Below are 17,259 nucleotides of genomic sequence, written 5' to 3'. Positions count from 1 at the left end.
TGTGCGTAAATTCTAAGTTGCATAGTTGAAAAGCGGGTGTGGCCATGGGTGGGGCATAGGCATTTCTAAAATCTATGCGCGTTATTATAGAATACACCCACTCTGCGCCTAATTTAGGCATTAGGATTTATGCCAAGTAAAATGTGGCATAAATGGCCACAACTAAATTTGTTCACGTGGAGAGGCGCTCGGTGTATTATATATGCTGCATGGAAATTTAAGTCTATTCTGTAACATTTAGAGAATAGGTCTAAGTGTATTTTTTTCCATGTGGAATTTTCAGGTGCCATATATAGAATCTAGCCCATAACTTATAGTATTCTAAGGGCCCTGTTTACTAAGGTGCACTAGTGTTTTTAGCTTGCACTAATGCAAGAGACACCCATATATTCCTATGGGTGTCTCTAGTGTTAGTGCATGCTAATTTTTAGCGTGCACTAGAAAAGCTAGCGCGCCTAATTAAACAGGGCCCTAAGTGTGTATCTTGAACATTATGTATCCAGACTCCACCCATGTGAATGCCCTTCCTGAAAACTATGTGCTATCAAAGATATCCGGGTAATTGCAGACTAGCATATAGCCAAATTCCTGGCATTTATGCACATATGTACACAGTTAATGCATGTATATGCCTATATTCTGGTCATTTATGTGCATATTTGTTGTGTAAATAGTAGTATCTTTTTTTTTTTTAATAAAATTACCCCTTTAATTCTTTTTGTGGAAGATTTACATGTGCAACTTTTCTGTGCTCATGAAACAAATTCTATTTCTGTTTCTTACCTAAACAGGACTCTGTTTTCTTTTGTTTTACCTGACCTACTACCTACAAAGAGTTTACATGAAGTTGTGGCTTCCTGTGTTATTTTATTTCTGTACATTTCAGTTTTGCAGCTTCCTGTGCTTTGCAAGGTGAGGTGCATCCTGCCACATTCTGCTCACGGCTCAGTCTGTTATAGTGTCATCTAGAATAGACGGAAGACCCCGGAGGTGGTGGTTTTTGAATGAAAGGGAAATTCAACTTTCCTGTTTCACCTGCAATTAGAGGGTCTTCCTCATGACAAAAATCACTGCAGCAATTCTGCTAAATCATGCAGAAGCATACTGATGTAATAATCAAGGTTTTTAAAGGAGAATAACGTAGAGGGGTTGACAATGTTTTTTATTTATTTATTTGTTTATTTGCATTTATGAGTCACCAACTATGTTACTATCAGGCTTATTTTCAAAAGAGAAGGGCACCCATCTTTTGACACAAATCGGGAGATGGGCATCCTTCTCTCAGGGTCGCCCAAATCGACATCCTTCTCACAGAAACATCCACATTTTGGACATCCTCAACTGCCCGTTGCAGGGACAGAGGCATAGCGAAGGCGCCTAACACTTGGACGTCCTTCACCCATACTAAAAAAAAAAAAAAAGACATCTCTGACAAGCACCTGGACTTGTGCTTTTTTAAGGTTGTAGATGGCAATTTATTTAAGGTTGTAGACGGCTATTATACACGCAACTTGTCTGCATGTATGAAGCCGTCTTTGGCATGCGCAGAGCATAATGCTTGGCTGCTCTGCACTGGCTTCCCATGTGCAAATGAGCTAACAGTGAGCAGCTCATTTGCATGCGATTTCCTTCATGCATGCCCGTTCCTTTCCGAATCACTATGGGATCAGTAAGGGAAGGTCTTTTTCCGTTCAGTTAGTGCATCAGTTAGTCCACTGCGGTGCCCCCTAGGGTGCCCGGTTGGTGTCCTGGCATGTCAGGGGGACCAGTGCACTACGAATGCTGGCTCTTCCCACGACCAAATGAGTTGGATTTGGTCATTTTTGAGATGGGCGTCCTCGGTTTCCATTATCGCCGAAAACCAGGGACGAGCATCTCTAAGGTCGACCAACTCAACATTTATGTCGACCTTAATGTTGAGATTTGGGCGTCTCCGACCGTATTATCGAAATGAAAGATGGCCACCCATCATGTTTCGATAATATGGGTTTCCCCGTCCCTTCGTGGGGACATCCTGCGAGGACGCCCTCAGGAAAGCTTGGGCGCCCATTCGATTATGCCCCTCCACGCTACCTATTTTTTTCTCTTGGATGCATGACAATAAAAGGGATCAATTTTCAAAGGATGTTATACATTTATTTCATTTATGCATTTATAGTGGAGGAGTACCTTAGTGGTTAGTGCAATTGCCTGAAAACCAGTGGAATAGGGTTTGATTCCCACTGCAGCTCCTTGTGACTCTGGGCAAGTCACTTAAGCCTCCATTGCCCCAGGTACAAAGTAAGTATCTACTACTACTACTTATCATTTCTATAGCGCTACTAGACGTATGCAGCACTGTACACTTGAACATGAAGAGACAGTCCCTGCTCGACAGAGCTTACAATCTAATTAGGACAGACAAACAGGACAAACAAGAGATAAGGGAATATTAAAGTGAGGATGATAAAATAAGGGTTCTGAACAAGTGAATAAGAGTTAGGAGTTAAAAGTAGCATCAAAAAGATGGGCTTTTAGCATAGGCGTAGTTTGACTGTTTCATTTGGGGGGGGGGGGCAAAGAATGGGCGGAGCATATTAGCATATCATTTGCATATATACATATGCAAATGAATATGCTAATATGGAGGAAGGAATTGAAATCTACAGGCAAAATATCACAGATGCACATTTCAAAAAGCTGACATTTCAATTAATAAATTATGAATAAAATACTTTTATCTACCTTTGTTGTCTGATCATTTAGTTTTTCTATTCGCTTTGGTCCCAGTGTCTTCTGTTTTATGCAGTGTCTTCTTTCCAGTAGGCTTCCCTCTGCTCCCCACCCTCCCAGTCCCATCCATCTCTTGCTCCTTCCCTCTGCTCCCCACCCCTCCCAGTCCCATCCATCTTCTGTTCCTTCCCTCTGCTCACCATCCCTCCGTCCCATCCATATTCTGCTCCTTCCCTCTGCTGTGCCTGACCTCTCCCAATCCCATCCATCTCCTGGTCCATCCCTCTGCTCCCCACCCCTCCCAGTCCCATCCATCTCTTGCTCCTTCCCTCTGCTCCCCACCCCTCCCAGTCCCATCCATCTCTTGCTCCTTCCCTCTGCTCCCCACCCCTCCCAGTCCCATCCATCTTCTGTTCCTTCTCTCTGCTCACCATCCCTCCGTCCCATCCATCTTCTGCTCCTTCCCTCTGCTGTGCCTGACCTCTCCCAATCCCATCCATCTCCTGGTCCATCCCTCTGCTCCCCACCCCTCCCAGTTCCATCCATCTTCCTTCTACTGCCCCCCCCCGCGAGGTCCAAGATCATGACTCCGTTTACCCCCTCTCTTCCTCCCTCCCTCCAGCGCAGGCAACAGTCTTCAGCTTGTTCAGCATTCCTGGCAGCGGTAGTGATGTACACGCTGCCTTCGGTCTGCCCCGGAAGCCTTCTCTTCAAGTTCCTGTTCCCACCTATGCGGGAACAGGAACTTGAAGAGAAGGCTTTGGGGCAGAGCCGAAGGCAGCGTGTACATCGCTACCGCTGCCAGGAATGCTGAAAAAGACTGCTGCCTGCGCCGGAGGGAGGGAGGAAGAGAGAGGGTAGACGGACACGCTCCTCTCCGTCCGCTTGGCTTCCCTGCCCTCTCTGTCTGCGTCCCGCCTTCCTCTGACATCAGAGGAAGGTGGGACGCAGACAGAGAGGGCAGGGAAGCCAAGCGGATGGAGAGAAGCGCGTGCCTGGATGTGGTTTTTTTTTAAACTAATGGCGCGGCGGCGCCTCATCGTTGTTTGGGGGGGCATTCCCCCCCCCCCGCCCCCCCAGTCTACGCCTATGGCTTTTAGCTTAGATTTGAAGATAGCCAATGATGGAGCTTGACGTACCGGCTCAGGAAGTCTATTTCTGAGTATTTGTAGATAATATATAAAACACTTTGCTTGTAACCACAGAAAGATGGTATATCAGATCCCATCTCCTTTTATGCATTTATTCATGCCTTTATGAATAGATTAACTCAGCAGCTGGAAAATGTATAACTTTTTACTCACGGCTATTCAAGAATTATGATAGTAATTCCACAACTGGGTGCCTCCATTTAAGTACCTCGAGGACGTGCAGCAAGAGCAGTGGCGGTAGTCAATGCACTATGGCCCTAATTCTATATATGGTGCTCAAAATTGTGGGTGCAAATTTGGGCACACATCCAATTTGTGTGTGCAATTTAACTGATAAATGAGTCAATTAGTGCCAATAATTGGGTGCTGATTGGCATTAATTAAAATTTGTATGCATGTCTTTAGGTGCCAGGATCTGCATGTAAATTTTATGTGTGGATCTGAAAAGGGGGCATGGCCACAGGAGGGGCATGGGTGGATCAGGGGTGCTCTGGAATTTGCATTCAGTGTTATAGAATTTGGGGGATCCTTGCCTAACTTAGGTGTGAGAATTTACACCAGGTTTCAGTTGATGTAAATCCTCATGTCTAAGATTAGGCAAGGATCCCGGCACAAAACGCTATTCTATAAACAACGTCCAATAAGCAATGTCCATAGCGCCCAAAGCTGGGTACCATTTCCAGAATTGAGTCCTATATATTCAGTGCCATTAACTATATGTAAATGCTGTAGCTGATATTTAGATTACTGCGGTGACTGCCAGCACAGAATCTTACCCCCAAAGAGCATTAAAAAAATGTTAAAATGGATTGTTTTATATAGTATTCTTTATAATACAGGAAATCACATCTCCTGTGTGGAAATATGGAAGACTATACTGGAGTTGTGGTAAACAAGACCTTAGTTCTTCCTAAAAGGCATATGTGGGATGCGACTTTTGGGCATGGCATGTGCCTTACTAAAGAATTTATTTTAAAAAGCAGTTTTTGTTTACAAGGTGTAATATATACTATCCTATCACAGGGATGTTTCAATCATCGCCCAGAGAGTAATGAAGAGTAGGGATATTGATGGGTCTTCCAATACAAACTCAGTCAGTCTTAAATAGATGACATGAACCGTGTTTCCTTCTTACTGCCTGCTTTAGGAGCCTGCCAGCGAAAGGGCAACAAACTCTGTGCTTGACTGTGAAATCTTTATTCTGGTGTTATATTAAGTAGTTCTTTTTATTGCTTTTACTATACAAATTAGTTTGATTGTACATGCTCGCAGTGTTGAACTCACAATATATACTTGTTTGTCATCTATTTGACTGAGTTTGTATCGGAAGACTCATCGACAACCCTACTCTTCTTTACTCTCTTGGAGTTTTCTGTAGTGGTTCCTTTGTTCCTCCACCTTGGTGGTGGAGTTTACTTTTATTCAATCATCGTCCAACATGTTTTTTTCTAAAATGAACATTTATATTGTAGTTTGGAATCAGTTTGGAAGCAGTTCACACTGGCCTCGAGGAGCTCAGTGTAGGCAATCTTTAAGCATTGAGTACCTCATCTATTGTTTCTATTATAAAGACTGATTGTGCCCCTGATGCAGGCAGTCCAGCTGCCAAAACATATTGGGTGAGGATTGAAACATCTCTGTGGTAGGATAGTGCATATCACACCTCATTACCAAAGATTGTTTTTTTTTTTGTTAAATAAATTTTTTATTGGTTGCCATTTCTTGAGCTGCTTCTTTCTCTGACATGTGCCCTAATAATCCATATTTCCAAATCCTCCTAGGGGCATATTTATTCAGTCAGTTTTTCAGGATTGCCACAGTGCATATGTACATGAGATAGATTTGCATGGCACTGGGTCTATAATGTCTGCAAATCTATTTCATACAGATTAATTATGGTTATCCATAAAACCAGAATTTCAGAAAAGGGTTGAGAAACGTTGCAATAAAACATATGTGGGATCCTGGATATAGACATTTCACATAATTTCCTGCTCTTTCTCTCTCTTTTCTGAGCAATGAACACCACAGCAGCTGCTTCCTGCTCTCACCAAATTTTTGACATCTTAAATCAGAAGTGCTGGGCAACATTTCATTTTAGCAAAGTCAGTTTGTGGTTAAATAAAACAAAACAATTAAAGTTCCCATCATTCATTCTATTTCTCTTCTATTCCGTAGAGCTTAAATTGTTGCAAAGCTCATTCTGCTTTATTATATTTAAGCAGAGGGCTGAGAACCCTGATCCATAGAGTGCCACTCAGTGAAATTTGCCTAAGAAACTTCTGTCACAAGGAATGTGTCTTGATCCAGGAGACCAAGAGAGCTTGGGGATCCCAGTAATGTGTGGGAGAGGAAACTATAATCATCACCAAGCGAAGAAAAGAGAAACTGCAAGAGGTCAAACACCTACATAACAGATCACCTCATCACCATACCAAAGTTACCCCCAGCACCCCCAGACCACCCTTGGAACCTATAGGACTGGTGAATGCCTTATCGGCTGCAAAGACATCCTCAGTGATCCATGATGTCATCCATGAACAGCATCTTGACATCTTAGGAATAAATGAAACATGAAAGCAAGGGTTTACCAGTGGCTATGTGTCTCCCTTATATGGTGTGAAGCCCCGCCTGGTGCATCCCAGGATGCTCTCTGGGCAAGGCTGGGCACCTCCATTTTCAAGGCGGCGTTGCTGGAAGAGGAGGGAGTCTACCCAGTGGTGTTCCTTGCTTGGCTGACACCCGGGGTGGATCGCAGCTGTGCGCACCCCCCCCCCCCCCCGGTGCAGTGCAACACGGCGCCCCCCCCGGCGTGGAACGGCACCCCCCCCTGGTGTGGACCCTAACCCCCCCCCTCCGGCGCAGCGCCTCTCACTCCCCCCGAAAGTCCCCACCTGCCTACCAGCTGAGCTCCGGCCGGCACCTCCAATCTGCAGCGCTGCTGACTTTAAATGAAGAAAACCGTCTCGTCGTTGGCCCTTCACTACTGAGTCCCGTCCTCTGATATAACTTCCTATTTCCTCGAGGGTGGGACTCAGTGAGTGAAGGGCCAACGACCAGACGGTTTTCTTCATTTAAAGTCAGCAGCGCTGCAGATTGGAGGTGCCGGCCGGAGCTCAGCTGGTAGGCAGGTGGGGACTGTCGGGGGGAGTGAGAGGCACTGCGCCGGGGGGGGGGGGGGGTGGACGGAGCACCCCCCACCCATTGACACCCGGGGTAGACCGCCCCCACTGCCCCGCCCTTGCTACGCCACTGAGTCTACCTCCCTCCTCCAACACAGGTATGAAGGGGGGGGGGGGAATAGGGCCGCTAGACCACTGTAAAGGCAGCTTGACTCATGGCCCACTGGGCCAGCAGGGATTTTCTTGGGGGGATGCTAGGAGGGGTTAGGGGGGGCTGGAGACCCACCGGATCTCCAGCTCTCTGAACTTGAATTAGAGGTTGGGGGGAATAGAGATCTGCCGAATCTCCAGCACCCGTGTTGCTGGGGGGTGGGGTCGGGGTTCCTGCTCCTGCGGGGGGGGGGGGGGCTGCATTGGGGGGAATGGGGGCCCTGCTAGCATGCAAATGCATGCTGGACAGTGCTCACCATTCCTCCCCAATGGTCTGCAAACCCTAAAGTCAGCTCCAAGCTGGTGTAGAGTTTGTCTTGGACGGAGTGCAATGTTTGGCGTGCTGCTCACTGATCATTGGGGAGGAATATGTTTAGCATGCATTTGCATGATACTTGCGCTAATAGCCCTGTTTTTGCATGCATTTAGATGCTAGTTGCGTTCAGAGCCCACAAGCACATTGATTCACGTGCTCGGAGGCTCTGATCATGGGGCAGCAGCAAATGCAGGCGCTAGTATGGCGCTAATACCCTCTAGTGCCTGTGTTTGCTTCTGATCATTGGCCCATAAGTAACCACCTGGAACAAATGGCACCTCCCAGAGTTTGGAAGGAGACAGGGCCGGTCTTAGCAATTGTTGGGCCCTGTGCAGACCAGTTTGGTGGGGCCCCCTAGCCCCACCCCTTGTTGACAAGATGTGCTTTAAACATTTTTTTTATTTCAAATAAAGACAAATCAAGCAAAACTTGTGAGGCTGCCGCTGGAAGTCTTGGCAGTCATTTTTAAAGAGCGATGTGGCAACAAGGGGGTCAGCGCCAGCAGTGGGCAGGAAAGACTGGGGATCTTTCCTGCCCCGAAGACTCCACTAGACCACCAGGGTGGCTTCGGGTATGTGCCAGGAGGGCACCCTGTGGCTCGGGGGAGGGGGACAAGGAGTCAGATCGTGGCAATGGCGGGGAGCAAGAAGGAGCATCGCGGGGCCCCTGGAGGTGCAAGGCCCTGTGCGACCACCCCTGTCGCCCCTGCCTAAGACTGACCTTGGAAGGAGGTCAGAGACAAGAAAAAGCTGACTGCTGATAATTTCCTAGAGGCCTTGGACTATCCATATGTGAATGAAAAGACAGCTACAGTGTCAGAACAGGTTGATATTTGGAATACACATCTAGCTAAGACCTTACAGAAAACATCACCACTAAAAAACGTTTTATGCCCCACTCACAAATGCTCATCTTAGTTTATCCAGAACTTCAGACCCTTAAGCATGAAGGAAAGAAACTGGAAAGGAAATGGCGTAAATCTCACCTGGAGGAGGACAAGCTAAAGTGTAGGAATCACATGATAGCCAAGCCTTAACAGCAGCCAAAAAACAATATTTCTCTCAATTCATCAAACAGGTTACCAATTCAACCAAGCACCTGTTCAACATTGTAAACAGCCTACTGAAACCCCCACAACAGAACCAGCCTGTCCAGACACAACTGAACTGCAATGATTTTGCTGCATACTTTGCCAACAAAATGAAAAGTCTCTGCCAGGATTTATAGGCAGTCCCACCCAGTCTCCAATCGACTAACCTAGGGGTCGATGATCAGAAGCAAATGCATGCTAAACAAGTATTTGCTTATTCATCCCCAACGAACAGTGGGCAGCACGCCAAGCATTGGCGCGCTGCCTGCAGCAAACCCTATGCCAGTTTGAAGCTGGCATTAGGGTTTGCGGAGCATTGGGGAAGAATGGGGAGCCCTGTCTAGCATGCATTTGCATGCTAGCAGGCTCCCAATCCTCCCCAAACAGAACCAAACCCAAAATCTCCCTTGGAGGAGCCCCGACCCCCCCCCTCCCCAAGCCAGTGACATGGGGCTGGAGGTCCAGTGAATCTCCAGTCCCCCTAATCCCCCTAGCACCTGGTGGTCTAGCAGCCCCCCTCTCCTTCCCCCTGTACCTTTCCATGCGGTAAAAACTGGCCCGGTGCGCGCCCAATACATGGACCTACACTACCGCTGGATACTTTTTACTGCAGCTTAGTAAAAGGACCCCATAATGTTATGAGCAAAAAAGTTTCTTAAAATGTTTCCTGAGAAACAATGGTCACTTGGTGGACTGAAGAAACTTATTTGTAAAATCAACATTACCAGCAATTTGAAATGCTGCTGTGGTAGTGGCTGACCCTGAAGCACATGTACCACTGATGTCTTTGACCACGTTGAAGATCTGCTATTAAGCTGGAACACTTCACAGACCTACTCCATGTAAAGATAGTGTCAGCCGCTCCTCCCGGCCGCGTAATTGTCTCTCTCACTTATCCGTGCTGTCTGCTTCCGACTCCACACTCGTCCGTGCAGTTCGCTCTCACTGCCACACAGTTCCGCTAGCACGGCGATGCAACACAGTTCAGCTGGCCGGTCTTTTAAACAAAGTTCAGCTAGTTAGACTTTAAACACAGTTCGGCTAGCCCAGCCTTCCCACAAAGTTCAGCTAGTCAGGCTTTAAACACAGTTCTGCTAGCCAGGCTTAAAACACAGCTCGGCTAGCCAGACTTCACACAAAGTTCAGCTAGTCAGGCTTTAAACACAGTTCCGCTAGCCCGGCTTCAAACACAGCTCGGCTAGCCCAGCCTTCCCACAAAGTTCAGCTAGTCAGGCTTTAAACACAGTTCTGCTAGCCAGGCTTCCCCACAACGCCCTCTTCAGCAAGGCCTCAAAACCGTTCAGCTTAGCTAGGCTTTTTTTCCCCAGCACAGCTTAGCCAGGCTTTTAAAGATCCACCACCCTCACTTGTCAACACTTTACCTCTTGACAACCACCCGCCGGATCTCTCCTGACTATTACTCTTTTCTGATACTTTTGGGCTCCTCTAGAAGTCACTCTTCTTCTCCAGCCACTTCCTCTCCCACCTCCATTTCCTCTTCCACACCTTCTCCTCCTACCTGCTCCAACTTCTCCCATTCCATCCCCCCATTCTCCACCCCCTCCCTCAGGTGTTCCACCCTCTCCTCAGCTGATTCCACCTCCCAATCAGCCCCCTCTCCTTTCCTCTCATGTGGCTCAGGTACTCGTTTGTCCTCCTCCCTCCTATTCTTCCAGGCAGTCTGAAATCTGTGTTCTCTACGCTCCTGCCTCCGCCCCTCCCGCAATGCATTCTGGGATCTGTAGTTTTTCCACTCTGGCTTTTCTTTCTTCCCCCCTGCATTCTGGGCTCTGTGGCTTCTCTGATTCTCACAATAGATTGTAAGACACCTTGGCATCTCTTGTAAGAAAGATTTGTGCAAATTGATTTTGAACATAACATTCTTAGGTGCCTATTTTCAAAGTACACAAATGTCTCAAAATGGCCAAAAAAATCCATCTGCACCTGGATGCCATTGTTTAAAGTCCACTGCACTAACCACTAGGTTGCTCCTCTGATCTGCAGGGACGTCATTGTGGCCATTTCTCTCAAAATGATGCCAGACAGACGTTCTTGTGCCTGCTTTTTTTTGGCATTTATAAGTTAGACGTGTCAGTTTGGAAAATGGCTCTTCTCTGTAAAACCTTCCATTTTGAGCCATTTTCAAAGAGAATCCTAGACATTCTTCCATTCAAAAATGGCTCTAAATGGTCATTTTTTGGATGTAATAAGCCAAAGGCTAGATCCTATATATGGTGCCTGAAACTTCTGCATGGGAAAGAAATACGCCAAGGCATATTCTGTAAAGTATGCCTACATTTTATAGAATAGGCTTAAATTTCCATGTGGAATACAGAATAATGCCGAGTGCCTCTCCACGTGACCAAACGTAGCTGTGGCTATTTACGCCATGTTTCACTTGGCAAAAATCCTGATGCCTAAATTAGGTACAGAATGGGTGTATTCAAGAACAACACGCATAGATTTTAGAAATGCCATTTACATGCTACAGAATATGCTTAGCGAGCTGTGTGCATAAATCTTATTTAATGTCAATTAGTGCTGATAATTGCTTGTTGACATCCAATTAACAGTGCTGATTAGTTAGTTAACCAATTTATTTACACACATTTTTATTGAATACGCTTCGATTTCTGTATGGAAATTAAGGCGCCATATATAGAATCCTGCAGTAAATGACCCAATTCTGACTTGGACATTGTTTTGAAAACGCCCCTCTTAGCATTCACATTTATCATTTCCATTTCCTCACTTAGGGACCCTTTTACAAAGGTGCGGTAGGCTCTATGCGCATGCTGCATGTGCCAAAATGCGACTACCGCCAGGCTAGCACGCCCCCTGGTGGTAATTTCAGATTTGGCACACGTCCATACCACTGGAACAAATTATTTTCTTTCCTACTGTGTGCGACATTATCGGTGTTAATCGGCAGTTAACGTGCATCAGCCGGTCACCGCACGTGTAGTTCATGAGCCCTTAACGCTAGATCAATGGATGACATTAAGGGCTCAAGCCGTAAATAGGCGCATGCTGGTTTCAATTTTACCGCAGGCCCTTTTCCTGGCCCATTGAAAAAAAATCCTTTTTTCCCAAATGGGGTAAAAACTGGCCTAGCGCGCACCAGAAACACCCCTCACACTACCGCAGGCTACTTCTTGCCGCAGCTTAGTAAAAGGACCCCATGATGTTTTGAAGTACCTTTAATATATGATGTTTGCAAAGAAAAATTTATCACACTACACATTTGTCACATGATCATTTTATAGTTTTATCATAGGACAAGTCTTATTATTGGATGCTCAGTCATATATTTGTGACCCACTGACTGAAAAGGTACCAAATGTTGAGATTGCAAATAGAGATAAAGGCTATAAAAGTTTGGAGAGACAACTTTCATTTTTGAAAGTTTTGTGAAGTAGAATGGGACTATGCAATTGTTTTTCACAGCTTTGATGTTTTTTCACGCTCTACAGCCTAAAAACTGCAGCTACCTAAAGTTGGATACTGTAAGTGATTCTGGGGTTAATTATGTTTTTATTGATAAATGTTTCTCATTTTTAAAGACCTAATTAGTCCATACTGGAAGTTGAAATTTTTCAGGATTATGTTGATGTCACTCTATCTTGTGATATAAATAAGATGCATACCCCACGTTAGATTCCTTTTCACTCAGTGGGTCACATTTGTTATAGAGAAAAATAAAAGGAGTCCTGCTATTTTGAAATATCGTATCTATCTATCTATCTATCTATCTATCTATCTATCTATCTATCTATCTATCTATCATGTCCTGTGTATCCTATTATACTTGCATATGATGGCAAATTTTGCATAAACAACTTTCTACATGTCAAACCAGGTTTTTTTTTGCATAGAAAACTTTTCTAAAATTATCCTGTTATGAAAGTAATATTAAAATTTTTGTGTAAATTTCACTTATTGTTGACACTATAATGCATTACAATGCCAGTTCTCTGTTCTCTCAGTGGTAATTATTATTTATTGGTTCCTATATTGTGATTACTGGAAATAGTTTCATTTAAATAATATTCTAAGTAAGCCAATGGCCAAATAAAGTGATTATGGACCTCTACATACTGCTATTATTTCTGCAAATAATTGATTTAAGGCTTATATTACTAGACAAGGAATTTAAAATGATTTCAGAACATAAGAACATAAGAATTTGCCATACAGGGTTAGGCCAATGGTCCATCTAGCCCAGTATCCTACTTCTAACAGTGGCCAATCCAGGTCACAAGTACCTGGCAGAATCCCCCAAACTAGCAAGATTCATGCTATCAACCCTAGTTTTTAAAGTGAAGAAAACATTTTATCTCAGTTGGCTGTGGGTTATTTCCTTTCCTGCTCAAACACCACTCTTTCTTTATATCTAGGAAGTAACTAAATGAAATCTCCAAAGGTATTATCATTAACTCACTGAAGCAGTAGTACGTGTAACTTAATTTCACAGTTAACTGATGCTCTGAAGGAGGTAAACATTCTACACTTCCAACCAGATTACACTGGTGAAACACATCGGAGTCCATGCATGCAGACAAGAAATAAATGATTGCTATACTTCTGGATAATCCAATTAAAAATATATTGTTCATTCAAGTTAAAACAAATTTGCTTCCCTGTAACAGATGTTCTCAGAAGACAGCAGTGAGTAGTTACACACATGAGTGATACGATCATGTTCAGCCCTGAATAGAAGGAATCTTTTACTGGAAAGGCCTAAAGCTTTGCTCTTCACTCCCTGTCCTTGAGGGCTACCAACAAGTCAGGTTTTCAGGATTTCCCTAATGAATATGCATGAGAGAGATTTGCAAGCCTATGACCTCCATTGATTTCCAATCTCTCTCATACATATTCATGAGGGGTATCCTGAAAACCTTACCTATTTGTGGCCCTCAAGGCCTGGAAGTGAAGAACAAGGGCTCAGAGAGTTTTTTCTTTTTCGTCCTTAGATCTATGTGATAGCTCTGACTGAGTGTTGGAAAACTCCAAAGGGATGGATGAAGTCTTTGTGTGACTATTGAATTGCTGACTTGAGAGAACACTTGTAGGTAAAAAGAGTTGATTTCTCTGAAGACAAGCAGCTTATCATAGGGTCACCATATGTCCGGATTTATCCGGACATGTCCTCTTTTTGAGGGCATGTCCGGGCAACCGGGCGGGTTTTGCCAATCTGCCCGTTTGTCCAGGAATCCGGACAAACGAGCAGATTGCTGGCCTCCCTTCCCCTTACTTACTAGTGCCCTGGTGGTCTAGTGACCTTTTCCGCCTTCGGGGCAGGAAAGAGCCCCCTCTTTCCTGCCCGGAGCGCTGCCCTGCATGCATCCTTCCTGTTGCTGATCCTCGGCGCCTATCCAAAATGGCCGCCGAGAGTTGAAGTGAACTTGCGAGACTTCAACTCTTGGCGGCCATTTTGAATCGGCGCCGAGGATCAGCAACAGGATGCATGCAGGCCAGCGCTCCGGGTAGGAAAGAGGGGGCTCTTTCCTGCCCCGAAGGCGGAAGAGGTCACTAGCCCACCAGGGCACTAGTAAGTAAGGGGAGGGGTGACGGGGAGGGGGGGGGCGTCGGGGTATGTGACAGGGGGAATGGGAAAATGTGACAGGGGGCGGAGTGAGGGTGTGAAAGGGGCGGAGCGAGGGTGTGAAAGGGGCGGGATGTGAAAGGGGGCGGGGCGGGTGTGTGGTGGGGCGGGGCATGTGTCCTCCTTTTTGGGGGACAAAATATGGTAACCCTAGCTTATCATAACGACACACATGGGACTCTAAATAAATGTCTTCCACTAAAACAGAGGATCAACATAGCCAAAGGGTGAGAAATGTTTTTTGTTAGGATCAACCTTTTTCCATTTTGTAGTGATTTTGAACAGGAAAAGACAACCAGAAATGATAAATTGAGCCACAGAAGGAATGAAATTGGATATTTCCTTTCAAAAGGCTACAGAGAATGGATAGCCCACACCTGCTATGCCTCCTGGTTGTGAAGTCTACACAGTACTGAGATGTGGATGTGTGCTGAGCAGCACCCCATTACAATGAAACTAGCCTTAGGAATCAACTAGCACCATTTTCCATGATGAAAATGTAGGAATTGCTTCTCCGCTTATTGGAAAGCTACTTTGAGATAAGCTTGGGTAGCACAGAGGATGGCAGGGTCTCCTAGGAAACATTTTCCACCATTTTTATTTTAGTGGATATGGCTTCACTCTGAGGCTTATTTTCAAAGCACGTAGACTTACAAAGTTACATAGGAACCTATGGAACTTTGTAAGCCTAAGTGCTTTGAAAACGAGCCCCTCTGTGGACTAAATATGGAGATTTTTTGGGGAACTAGGGCTGCAAATAGGTGGATGGGGAAGATCATGCCTTACCCCTTTCTGGATTACCAGCTATTTCAACAACTGAGGGTTAGGGCAGTCTTTGACAGGGTCTCCTTTAAAGCATCTCTCTTTTCATGAAGCTGGGTTTAAAAGAGGTTTGGATAATTTCCTAAAGGAAAAGTCCATAAGCCAATATTAAGATGGACGTGGGAAAATCCACTGCCTTTTCCTAGGAAAAGCAGCATAAAATCAGTTTTACTGTTCTGGGATCTTGCCAGGCTGCTGTGACCTGGATTGGCCACTGTTAGAAACAGGATACTGAGCTTGATGGACCTTCTTTTGTCCTAGTATGGCAACACTTATGTTCTTAGGCCTACTAGCATTATAGGCAAACTTGTAATGCTTGTGCCTAAATGTCAAAAGAATGCAGTAAATTACAATATTTGATAATATACTGACATAATTGTGCAGCCTATCCAGTCTCCGTCTAGACTCTGCCCATGTGAGTGCTGACCTGCAAAGTATGAGGCCATTTCACTAAAGCTTAGCACACACTAATGTACACTAATTCTGTTAGCCCATGCTAAACTTTAGTCCAAGGGTCCCTATGTACCTTTGTATTTGGGCACCATGTTATAGAATAGTGTGTAGCTGGATTATGTACATACAAACACACATACATGCTGATATTCTAGTCATTTATATGCCCTGCTGGCACCTAAAGTTTGGCACTCTTTTTGCAGTATTACCACTAAAGGTGGCAATTCTATAACAAAGGTGCTAATATGTATCAGGGACGTAGCCAGACTTCGGCGGGAGGGGGGTCCAGAGCCCGAGGTGAAGGGGCATATTTTAGCCCCCCCTGGTGCCGCCGACCCCCCCCGCCGCCATTGCCGACACGCCCCCGCCATTGCCGACACCCCCTGCCGCCGCCATCACCAACTTTGACCCCCCCCACTGACGACCCTCTCAACCCCCCTCCTGCCACCAACCCACCGTCAACCCGCCGTTGCTGTCTGCTACCTTTGCTGGTGGGGGACCCCAACCCCCGCCAGCCGAAGTCTTCTTCCTTTGTTTTGCTTCTGAGTCTGACGTCCTGAAGAAGACTTCGGCTGGTGGGGGTTGGGGTCCCCCACCAGCAAAGGTAGCAGACAGCAACGGAGGGGTTGGCGGCGGGAGGGAGGATGAGAGGGTCGTCGGCAGGGGGGTCCAGGGCCAAATTTATGGGGGCCCAGGCCCCCGTGGCCCATAGTAGCTACGCCACTGATATGTATGCACTAATTAAAGGGGCCTTTTACTAAGCTGCAGTAAAAGTGTAGGCACATGTTTTGAGCGCACGCCGGGCCAGTTTTTACCACATCTGCAAAAAAAGGATTTTTTAATGGGACGGGAAAAGGGCATGTGGTAAAACTGAAACCAGCACACGCCTACAACCGGCCTGAGCCCTTAACGCCACCCACTGATCTAGCGGTAAGGGCTCATGCGCTACAGATACAGTGACCGGTCAGCGAGCCAAATTAGTGCACACAGCTTAAGGCACCATATATCAATTTGGGGGGATGGGACTAGGTGTGTCCCGAGGACTGGGTTGGGAATAACTGACTTAAATATACATGTAATGGTTAACCATGAGTATTTATTCAAGCCATAGAGTTCTGAGTTTGTGCCTAAATGTCTGGGTCCTAAATGCTTCTTTTATCAGCTGGATTCTGCAGCAGGTGGGATACCTGCACAACTAAGGAAGTGATTGTTTGCTATGAGTTTTTTAGCTCCTATATGAATAAATAGTTTTTCCTTTGGTGCGTGTTTTTTGTGTGTTTGATTCTCTTCATGATTTTATGGTGTATGGTCCTATGTGTGAGTTGTGTGTTTTCTTTCCTATTATTTATGGAGTTCCTTTCCTGATTTTATTCATTTTAGTTTGAATCATAAACTGTTTCAAATTTGCTTTGCATCTTGAATTGATATAACAAAACCAATAAACAATAAAAGATAAATGAATGAATGACTGATTTAATTAGCTACTTTTGACTTTTTTAGGGGTTATGTTAATTCAATGTAAGTTTTGGATAATGCTGTTTCCTAGGGTTGGCTTAGCTTATTATATATTGTAATCTACACTGATCTAAAATTTGGCATAATGTAAGTTTTATTGTAATTGTAATATTCTATAAGTAAAATAGGCACATATATTCCTTTAAAGCACAGGGTCCTCAAACCCTGTCCTCATAACTCAGCCTGGTTTTCAGGATTTCCACAATGAATATGAAAGAGATCTATTTGCACGCAATGGAAGATGTTATAATGCCGTTGTATCG

The 17,259-nt window shown here is 45.2% G+C and overlaps 1 protein-coding gene across 1 annotated transcript in view; it reads left to right on the top strand.

The window, feature by feature from the left end:
* CD28 (CD28 molecule) overlaps nt 1–17,259 on the top strand; it is a 71,817-nt gene that overhangs the window by 31,044 nt on the left and 23,514 nt on the right. The window lies entirely within an intron of this gene.

Source organism: Microcaecilia unicolor, chromosome 7, assembly GCF_901765095.1.
Source record: "Microcaecilia unicolor chromosome 7, aMicUni1.1, whole genome shotgun sequence".
Classification (NCBI taxonomy): Eukaryota; Metazoa; Chordata; class Amphibia; order Gymnophiona; family Siphonopidae; genus Microcaecilia; species Microcaecilia unicolor.
This window is presented reverse-complemented; position numbering and strand designations above follow the sequence as displayed.